The following is an 11,052-nucleotide window of genomic DNA, read 5'->3' on the forward strand; positions in this document are numbered from 1 at the left end:
AGACCACCAAATCCCCTGCAAGCTGCCTGTCACTACAGAGGTCCACTGTCCCCTCTAAGATGACTGTCACTGTGGTCCCAAGTCTTGTTCAGTCACTAAGTCATGTCCGACTCTTTGAGACCCCATGGACTACAGCACACCAGGCTCCTCTGTCCTCCACTATCTCCTGGAGTTTGTTCAAATTCATGTCCATTGAGTCAGGGATGCTATCTAACCATCATATCCTGTGTTGCCCACTTCTCTTTTTGCCTTTAATCTTTCCCAGTATCAGGATCTTTTCCAATGGATTGGCTCTTTGAATCAGGTGGCCACCATATTGGAGCTTCAGCTTCAGTATCAGTCCTTCCAATTGAACATTAAGGTTTGATTTCTTTTTTTTTTTTTCTTAATTTTTTTGTGTCGCCTGCTGCGGCCTCATGGCGAGGACAGGACGGGCCGCGCCGCCTCCTCTGCCCTCCAGCTGCTGTCGCAACGCCTACGCCTCCACTTACGTCCTGCCGCAAAAGGCCTCTTCCTCCCCAACACCTCCCTGCCCCTCTCAGGTTTGATTTCTTTTATGATTGACTGATTTGATCTCTTTGCAATCCAAGGGACTCTCAAAAGTCTTCTCCAGCACCACAATATGAAAATTTCCCAGTCCTGCAGGGCACCAAATCCAGCCTGTGGAGTGGCCCCGAAGGGCAGACCTCTTTTGCTTACAAGCATCTCTACTGGGCTGCAGCACAACCTTTGCAGAACTTGCCCTAGGAAAAAGGCCTGTGGGTGACCACTCCCTACTCCAGCTCCTCGGCCAAGGAAAGAGCTGAATCCTGCCATCAAGGAGCCAAGACTCAGCAGACATGGGTCTGAGTCACAGCACCAACCACTAGCCAGCCATGGACCCAAGCCTCAGTTTTCCCTTCTGAGAGATGGATATGAAAGTAAAACCTGGCCTACCCTCTGGTGCTGGCAGGCATATCCCAGAAAGCACGTGAGGATGAACTCTGCAGATTGAGGTATCATTCTTCCAAAGCCCAGTTCTCCCCTGAGTCTTGGCTGCAGTCAGCACCTCAACCTTCTCAGACGATAAAAACCTGACAGCCAGGGTGACAGGCCACCCCGGCCGTGTGATCCGTGTGATCCAGCCTCAAGACCAGAGGCTTTTTATATTTTCACATTTGTCCTTCCAGCCTCCTGCCAGGCTCCCTCCCCGCCTGCCCAAGACAGCTCAGTCCTGAGGTGAGGGAAGAGACCAAGATGGGATGGGGGCAGTATGTCTCTGGAACCCACAGTGAACAGGCAGGATCTGGGTCACTGCCCTCTCTCCTCACTGAGCTGGGGCGCTCACCCAGCTCCTGTGGGCCTCTGGTTTCTGCTGGTAGATTTTGGAGCCCTTGAGCATTGTGGACAGGGAAGGACCCCGCCCCCCATGTACTTCCCAGAAGCCCACCCCCTCCGGCCTTGTGGTCCAACCGCCCGCCCCCTGCCAAGGAAGCCAAACCCATAAGCAGATGGTGTTTCTGCTTCTCACTTGCTTGCTACCTCCCTCTCCACAGCTCATGGCACTCTGAGAACTTTCCAAGTTAGCGACCACAGCATCTTCCAGAGGAGAGAGAGAAGAGGTCACTAGAGGGCTGGGTGAGTAGAAGGTTCAGGGTTGAAGAAAAGGTGCGGGGTTGCAGAAAAACCATGCAAATCATTTGTATAAAATGTTTCATTCGATGTCTGTACTAAAAAAATACATATAACCTGAAAGTAAAGAGTTATTTTATTTGGTGGAAATGTTTAGGACTCAGAGCCCAGGAGACAACATCTCAGTAGCTCTGAGAAAACTGCTTCAAGGAGGCAGGAGGGAAGTCAGGCTGTATACAAGTTTGCAACAAAGGGAGCAGATAGTCTGAACAGCAAAGATCAGGTATCAAGTTAAAGAATTTAGCATTCTTTGTGTGGGAAGATGCAAGCCTCTGGGGTCACTGAATTCATCCCTTTTATATGCACCTCAGCTATCTTTGGCCAACCCTGTTTCCTTGTTCACCTTAAGGAGTGGCAGATGGCTATTTCTTGCATTCCCCTAGCTCCTCAGCAATCACTATGGAGGGTGAGGGGCAACAGTATCCACTGTGTAACAGTTTTGGGAGCCGTCATTCATATTTGGAGGCCAGAAATTGCTGATGGCTGTGACATTTCTTGGTTATTGATATGGCAGGAGATATTTTCATTTCACAGACTGGACACAGTATTTCTCAAAGGGGACCCTACTGGCTTTTGGACTGAGATCATCCTTGGTTGTGTAGGATCATCCTTCATTGCAGGATACTTGGCCTCCCTGGCCCTTCCTTACGCAGGACCTACCTTTGAGGTTCTTTTACACTCAACCCCCAAGTACATTTCCAGTGGTCTCTAAGGATGAAGTTCTGCCCCATTAAGAACCAGAGGCTCACCAGAGCAGAGACCTGGTCGCTGTCTTCTCTTTCTGACTCCCTCTGCCCACAGCACCTAGTAACTCCTGTCAGCTGCAAGGTGCACACAGAACGTGCTCCTACCTGCCGACTCAATGCCCCCTCCAGGTGACTGTTGGACAGACAATTTCTGCATGCAAGACTGACCGTCTAGCTAATTGGATGGGCAACTGGACTGACCAAGTGCCTGCTTAGCTAACCGATAGAAGACACAAGCCTTTCTGGAACAAGTATTCCCTGAAACTGAGCACAGATCTGTGTCAGCCATACTCTCTGGGGTCACAGACCCTCCACCATCTCATACAGGGGGGTTCTCACTTGCCTTGATTCTCTTCCTTTGGGAATTCTCTGCCACCACCCTTGAGGGACAGAGGCCATTGGCCCTGGCTCTAAGACCCCAGACCTCCTCCAGTTAAGCCCACACCCCAAGAGCCCATGTCCACCCCTGAGTCAGCAACTGGAAGCTCCTCAATTCTACCTGCCTTTAGACTGATCTCCAGGATGTGTCAGAATGAGTCATGGCCCCCCACCTAGTGCCTTCCCTGCAGGTATAAACACAGAGGAGCAGCTCTTTCCCACACCTTACCTGAGCACGATCAGACTCCCCCACCCCAATTTAAATCTGGCTGACTTGGCCTGTGTGAAATCAGAAGCCCTCTCCTACCCATCCTCCTTCCCCCTGGACTCTTCAAACCCTGGCCTTCCTCCACATAGGGTAACATCCATCTATCCTTCTATCCATCCAGTCATCCATCTATTAATAGCTCTTCACCATCTATCCATTTACCCATCTACCTGTCCAGCCCACACTCTATCCATGTACTAAGTTATGCACTCAAAATTCAGAGTTTATTCAGTAGGTTAATAATGAGGCCACACCTGGCTAGTGTCCATTACTCTCACTCAGCTAGCCCCCTTATTAAAAGACTCTCAAAGTCGACTTTGTCAAATTGTATCCCCTAGAGCCTACTTCTTCCACTCATCCCACATGTGTTCATTAAGTACCTATTCTGTGCCAGACACTGTACTAGCTGCTGTGGATACAATGATAAAGAATGTGGTGCCTGCTTACCCAGGGCTAGTTTGTTGCTGAGGACAAACCACTGAAACAAAAAGTTGGTCCATTTGGGAACAGTGATGAGCAAAGCATGCCAATGGAGAATCGGGTGACAGCAATGCCAGCATCTCCACAGGGCTCATCACATCTGGCACCACTCTGAGCCCAGTGCTTACATTAGCTCACCTGGTCAGAAGGGGGACACCTGTTCCAGGGGGAGGGGGTTCCTGACAAAGGGAAGAGTCCATGCAAAGGCAAGGGCACAGTGACTGAAGCAAATGAAGAGACAAATGAAGGAGAGGCAAAAGAGGAGACTGAGAAGGAGGCAGTGTCACAGTCATGTGCTGTGTTGGGACCCAGGGTTTCAGCAACTGTGCAAGACAGAGAGTCCCAGCCTCACTGAGCTTATGGTCTAGTCTTAGAGCAGTACAGGATCAGAGCACATCAGAATCTACAGACAGTTTGCAAAAGCCTCTGGATGATTCTGAAGTGTATCCTTCACCCAGGGAGAAGATTATTGTATCCAATGGTCTCAAAATTCACTTCTAACTTTAACATTCTATAAAAGGGGCAGTTAGAAAAAGGAACCAAATCAACCTGCCTCAAACGATTCTGAGGTGCTAACCTTGGTCTTGGAGCCCAGTAAGGGGCATCAGACACTGGCGGGGGGGGTCCCTTCCTGCCCCCATCGCAATGGGTGACGGGGGTGTTGTGGTACATCACCAGATCTCCCCTGCATGACAGAGGCGCTCATTCCCACAGTGGCTGACAGCTCAGAGCTGAGTTGCTCTCCAGCCCTGCCCTCTGAGGAAGGGACCTGCCTCCCCTAAGCTTATACCCCAGGGTAGCCTGCATCCAGTGACTGATGGAAGGACATAGAGATTTTGGCTCCCCCGCCTCAAATAAGAGTCTCTTGGAAAGGTCCAGAGCTCCCCATGAGATCAGCTGAGATCTCTGTAAAACTGAACACAGTTCAGCCTCCCCCTCAGCTCAATGTCTCCGAAGTGCTGATACCAAGTGCCCATCCCAATAATCTTCCTGCATGCAGTGTTCTGTCTCAGAATCTTTCTCCCTTGGAAAACTCACCTAAGACAATGGGCTATATTGAGTTGGGCCCTAGGAAGGAGCTGCCTTGACAAGACTACCCAGTCATCCACCCTCCCATCTAAACTCCTGTTCTGACTTGACAGTCCCACCAAGGAGACTTGCTCTCCATTCCTTTACCATCATTCATTCTTGCAGTATGGCTATATTCCAGGAAAGTGAAAGTGTTAGTCACTCAGTTGTGTCCAGTTCTTTGTGAGCCCATGGACTGTAGCCCACCAGGTTCCTCTGTCCATGGATTTCTCCAGGCAAGAATACTAGCGCCACTACCAAATCTCTCCTACCTTAAAATTATTGTAAATGTGGTTATCTTGGCTGGAGCTCCATCACCATCACCCACTACCCTTTGCTCTGTACTCTCTTCCTTCAAACAAACAAACAAAAAAAAATATTTCCTCTTCCAAGAAGCCTCCCTTGACTTCCCCGGAGTTTGATGAATTTAGGATCCTGGAGCACTTGAACTTCCAGCTGTTGTTAGTTTGGAAATTTTTGTGTGTTTATAGATGGATATTTAAAACCATGTTTTGGGGTTTCTTTGAAGTCTATATTTGTGCATTCTCTGCCCTCAGGAATGTGTGTTCCGTTTCTCCAGTAAAAGAGGGGGCGGAGATCCCCCAAGATCAAGGGAGTCTTTCATCTGTGCCTCCCCCTGCCTCTGCTTGGCAACCACTTGGCTGCCCAGAGAAGTGACCAGGGTCTAATGACGACCCAACAACAGGAAATGGAAGTAGGAGCACAACCTACTTGTAGCCCTTTTTCCCATCCAAGACCTGAGTGCACTGTCTCTCCAGAACCTCTGGGGGCAGGCGGGACACCCATCATTATGTCCATTGATAAATGAAGATCCTGAGACCAGAGAGGTGAGGTGACTTGCCCAAGGGCACCCAGTCCTGAAGCAGCAGTGTTTAGGTCAGACCCCAGGCCACTCTCCTCTCAGCCCAGGGCTCCTCCTGCCACACTCTGCTGGTGAGACTGGTGATGTTCTGGGAGCTTATAAATCTGGTCTGCAGTGGAGCTGTGTGCTCCTGGTAGGCGAAGGAGCCCACATCCACCCGGGGGCTGGGAGATGCTGTCAGATGCTTGCTGGGGCACCCCAACTGCTACCCCTTTTCCAAATGGCTTTGAGCAAAGAACCGTTTCAGGAGACCCAGGCACCAAGGAGACCTGGGGAGCCACAGCTGAGGCTGTGAGGAACCTGCAGAGTCATCCAAGGACATGGTCAGAGGCTGAACCCATCTACAGGAAACAAGGGTGTACCAAACACACAGGACTTCACTGCACCACTCAGCAAAGGCTCTGATCTCCTCTCACCTCGCCGAGACCCTGAGGACACAGAAGGGCACTGAGGGTTCACAAGGGCCACAACATCATTGGAAGCAAGACCCCTGAATCTCACTGAGCTATAAAGAGAATGCACTATCAGGACGGTTCTCTGGTAGGCCTGCGAGTGGGTGGGCATCCGCACTGGCTTGTGGAGGAACCCTGAGAGCTCATGGCCCCGGCCCTGCTGTGGTGAGGACCACAGACAGCTCTATGAACAGCCTTGAGCTTGAGGAAAGGAGGGGCAGAAGCAGGGCTTAATAATATTAGTAGTAAACCCTTAGATAGTTCTGAGCCCATGCCAGACTCTGCCTTAACATTTTACATAGAGAGGTAACTCGGTGAGCCTCACAGTAGCTCCAGGAGGCAGCTATTATTATCATCCTTGCACCCTTGAGGAGACAGATGGAGGAGGGTGGTGGGATCATTTGTCTAGGATGATCAGCTAGAAGTGGTAACAGAGTCTGCATATCACCTCTTCTAGTGTTCTGGGGTGTTCTTGCCCTAAACATCAGTTCTTAGCCCACAGAATTGACCAGAAAGGGACACTCCCCCTACGCAGCCCCCCTCACCGGCCGCGCACACACGTGCTTTGGGATGTGATCCGACGGTAGTGCCCGGGCTGGAGGCCAAGGCAGCAGAAGCCCCTCGCTGGAGGCCTCTGGCCAGGGCCGGACCGGCAGGCTGCTGCGGAGTCGAGGACCACAGAGCCGGCAGCGGTCCCCACAGAAACCACCGCTCAGCCCCCGGCTCCATCCACACCCGCAGCGGCCCGGCCCACAGCGCTGGGCCTCCCTTTGGTTAAAGGAGGAGAATCAGACCTCCAGCCGCCCGGACTGGGCCTCCGGGAGTCACCTGAAGATGCGCGGGCGAAATCCCATCGGTTCCGGTTTCCTCGCGGCGTCTGAGCCGCATCCGTACCCAGGCAGCGCCTTCTGCTGGTCTGGCCGGCTCTGTGCGGCTGGGAAGTTGCCTCGGGGCCGGGACAGCCCAGAAGTCTGCCCCTTCTCCCCCTGGGCTGTTCCAGGAGGTTACAGACGCCTGCCGGGAGCCACCTCAGCCTGACCTGCCAGTCCGGTAAAACGCGAGCCTTGGTTTATCTCTAAAGGGCGGCTGAGAAGAAAAGCCAGTGGAGGGACCAAGATGCACAGGCTTCCCAGCAGAATAGCCCCAGTTCTGCTCGTCCTAAACTGATGGAAGCCTCTTTGACCATCGGTTTACTGATCTCTGCAACGGAAATGATGATTCTTTGGCCCCAGAATTGTTGGAAGGGTTAAATGTGGTGAGGTTAAGGTTCAGGCTAACAGGAGGTGGTCATCATTGCATGCTCCCCACCCCCAGCCCAGCACAGATAAACAGGTGCCCTACCCTGCTGGAATGGTGACCCTGGGTACTCTGGGCTTTGGCCCTGCTGCTCCTCCCCAGCTCCCTTCCCTTAACCATAAGGGTGCCCAAAAGATGGGCCCTCTGGGGAAGTTCATCCCCAAGCAGAGGTCAACCAACTCTCCGTGGTCAAATCAATCCCTTCTCTGAGCTTCACTATTACACTGTGGTTCCCAGATTCTAGACTATCAGCATCCATAACACCTAGCGACCACTTTAATAATCCAGATTTCTAGACCCCCACTTCCTGGAATTCCGATCTATGAGATCACCGTGGAGTCTGAGCATTTGTACTTAAATACCCTCTTCAGTTTACTTGGCTGTCCAGCAGGATTTAATAACCACTGCTTTAGGTGTTTATCAGGTCTTCTGGTGGTGTTAGTGGTAAAGAACCCACCTGCCAGTGCAGGAGACGTAAGAGATGCTGGTTCAATCCCTAGGTTGGGAAGATCCCCTGGAGAAGGAAATGGCAACCCACTCCAGTATTCTTGCCTGGAGAACTCTATGGACCAAGGAGCTGGTGGGCTGCAGTCCATAGGGTTGAAAAGAGTAAGATAAGACTGAAGCGACTTAGCATGCATGCATGCAGCTCCAAGATTCAATGACCTTAGACAAGCTGACCACAAAGGCCTCGGTTGATCCCTGAGCCTTGGTCTCCAGCCTGGAGCAGCCTACCTTCCTCTCAGAAAGTGGCTCCAAAGGGTTTTTCCTTGTCTTTGTTCCTCCTTGGAAGAATTTTGGGAATTGGCTCATGGTTAGCAGATACTTTGGGTTAACTTCTTAAAAAACACACTCTTGATTTCTTAGTAAGAGATCCCTAGTTTTGTTAAATGGTCCCTTAATCAAAGACCGGAGAAGGCAATGGCACCCCACTCCAGTACTCTTGCCTGGAAAATCCCATGGATGGAGGAGCCTGGTAGATTGCAGTCCATGGGGTCGCTAAGGGTCGGACATGACTGAGCGACTTCCCTTTCACTTTTCGCTTTCATGCATTGGAGAAGGAAATGGCAACTCATTCCAGTGTTCTTGCCTGGAGAATCCCAGGGACGGGGGAGCCTGGTGGGCTGCCGTCTATGGGGTCACACAGAGTCGGACACGACTGAAGTGACTTAGCAGCAGCAATCAAAGACAGTGATAGTAATCTTGATTCTTCTCAACCAGTTCTGATCATCTCATTTTCTTGGCAAGTATTTATTCAAGTAGCATCATATTAACCAGTGTTGGGCAAGTAACATGAAGGAAGTTTGGTTGGGGGGTGGGGGGAGAGTAGTTAGAGAGGGGTTGAGAAAAGTTACTTAAAAAGAGATAGAGAAACAGATACTCCCTCTTCTTTCCCGGATATAGTCACAACTAGATGTGATGTCCAGAACTTCAGAAACCATTTTTCAACTGTGAGCCGATATTTGAGGGGAAAACCCCTCAGCCTGGAATTCTTTTTTTCACCTGTCTCATTCTCCAACCTGATTCATTCTCCAACTTGACTCTTCCTTGCCCTTCAACCCCTCTCTCAAAAAACACTTCCTCAAGAAAAGAACCCTCACACTAGCCTGGTAATCTCCTATTCTCCTTGTTCACCCTTCTCAGGCCTCTAAGTTTGCATTTGACATACAGATCACAGTTTGAAACTATTCATCTATAAGATTACTTGGTCAAACATGTCCCCCTGACTAGACTATAAACTGTAACCCCAGCACCTCATACAATGCCCGATAAATCAGATGTTTCATACACCATTGTCAAATGAATTAATAAACAAACTCTCACTTTCCCAAGGAAGGATCATGCTTATTTTCAAAATCTACTCCCAGAACTTTAGGCAAATAGACTCCCCTTCCTAACGCTCTTCTATGAAATCAGAGAGTGCTGATGCTACATGAGCCCCAGAGATTTTGTTTTCAGATAAGCAGACCAAGGCCTCAGGCGTTCACTCCATTGTCAACAGTTCCTATATGTCCTCTCTGCCCACTACTGTGCTGGGTGTTGAGGACCCAGAGTTAACTAGGGCAGGATCCCTGCCCTTTCAGAGCTCTGTCTGGTAGATTTTCCCAATGTTTTCCTCCCTTCTGCTCTCCCCGACCCAGTTCTCCATCTGTCCTTTGAGGCGCTAAAGCCAAGGAATGTGAGACAGCTAGACACACGGGGCACCACTCCCTCCTGGGGGTGACCTAGGGACTTCTGGAAGCTCTCGTCTGGAAGGACAGAGAGGTGTCCAGTCAGTGCTGACCAGAGGCTGAAATGAGGTCTTCTGGCCAGTTCTGCCTGCACATCAGCCAAAGAAAGAAGCCATCAGGGAATGCCCAGGGTACAATGAATAGCTCGTAGCTACCTCAGTTTCCACAGGGTGACTTTCTTCCTCAGAAGCAGAGATTTCCGGGCAATAGCAGGGGAAGAATTCAGGCTCCATCTCAGAAGCAGATAGAAGTCCCAGAGAAGACTCCTCTGCTTCCACCTCTGGTGCCCCTTCATCCCTCTCTAAGAGGAGGCCAGCCTCACTGGCTGGGAGAGCTCCTGAAGCCCTGACTTCAGGACTGACAAGGAGACTGGGGACAGGGGTCAGCTCTGGCTCTGAGCAGGGGTGAGGAGACATGCTGAGGTTGGAAAGTTGTCACAACAGGGTACGGGGAGAGAGCTAAGATGTGGAGCTGAGAGAGGTCTGCAGGAGAGATGAGATGCATCTCATCTCATCTGAGAGAGATGGCTAGCATCTCTCAGCAGTGGACTTTCCAGCTGGGCAGTTACCCACATTGGGCTCCGCAGTCCAAGCTTCTGCGTCCTCCAAAGCTTTGCTCTGCCTTACTTCCTCCCCTCAGATGAGGAGCCTTGTGGAAGATGCCCCATCACCAAAGAATCCCCCTACAGAGGAGGGCTGGAACCAGAGGGAGCATGACCCTGGGGTGAAAGGGTTCCTTTCCTGGAGACCTCAGGTGGTTCATCTTGGAGAGGCAGCCAGAGTAGCAGCACCCTGGGGAGAGAAGAAAATGGGAGAGGAATTCATTCAAGGAAAGAACTGCTCTGTAATTCCTTAAAGACATTCTCTATTTGCTTTCCCCCTCCTCCTTCCCCTCTCCTCCTTCCCCTCTCCTCCTTCCCCCTTCTCCCTCCCCCTCCTCCCTCCCCTTTCCTCCTCCTCCCTCCCTCTTCCTTTTCCCTCCCCCTTCTCCCTCCCCCTCCTCCCTCCCCTTTCCTCCTCCTCCCTCCCTCTTCCTTTTCCCTACCCTCCCCCCTCCTCTCTCCTCCCTCTCCTCTCCTCCCTTCCCTCTCCTCCCTCCCCTCTCCTTCCCCCTCCTCCCTCCCTCCCTCCTCCCTCCCCTTCCTCCCTCCCATCTCCTCCTTCCCCCCTCCTCTTTGTTCCTCCTCCTTCCTCATCTCCCCTCTTCTCTATCTCTCCTTTCCCTTCTCCCTCTTTCTTCTCATTTTCTCTCTCTGTCCCTCACTCACTCATTCTACCCCTCTCTCACTCTCCCTTTCTCTCTCTTCCATCTTTCCCTCCCAGCACTGACAGTCTTTATATGATTAAAGTAGGACAAGAATGTTTTCCAAGGCTTTAAAATATCCTCGTTAAGGAAATTCACTGGGAGGAAGGAACTCTGCTTAATTTCTTGGAAAATACAAAGCATATGGTGAGAACTGCTGTTGTTTCCTCTGTCTTCCGGATCCCCTCCCGAGGAGATCACGTCTTAGGCTCACCTGTCAGGCACACCAGGCAGGTGGGGCCTGGATGATGATGGCCAAATCCAAATTTGCCATCTC

This window comes from Bos mutus, chromosome 3 (assembly GCF_027580195.1).
Source record: "Bos mutus isolate GX-2022 chromosome 3, NWIPB_WYAK_1.1, whole genome shotgun sequence".
Lineage (NCBI taxonomy): Eukaryota > Metazoa > Chordata > Mammalia > Artiodactyla > Bovidae > Bos > Bos mutus.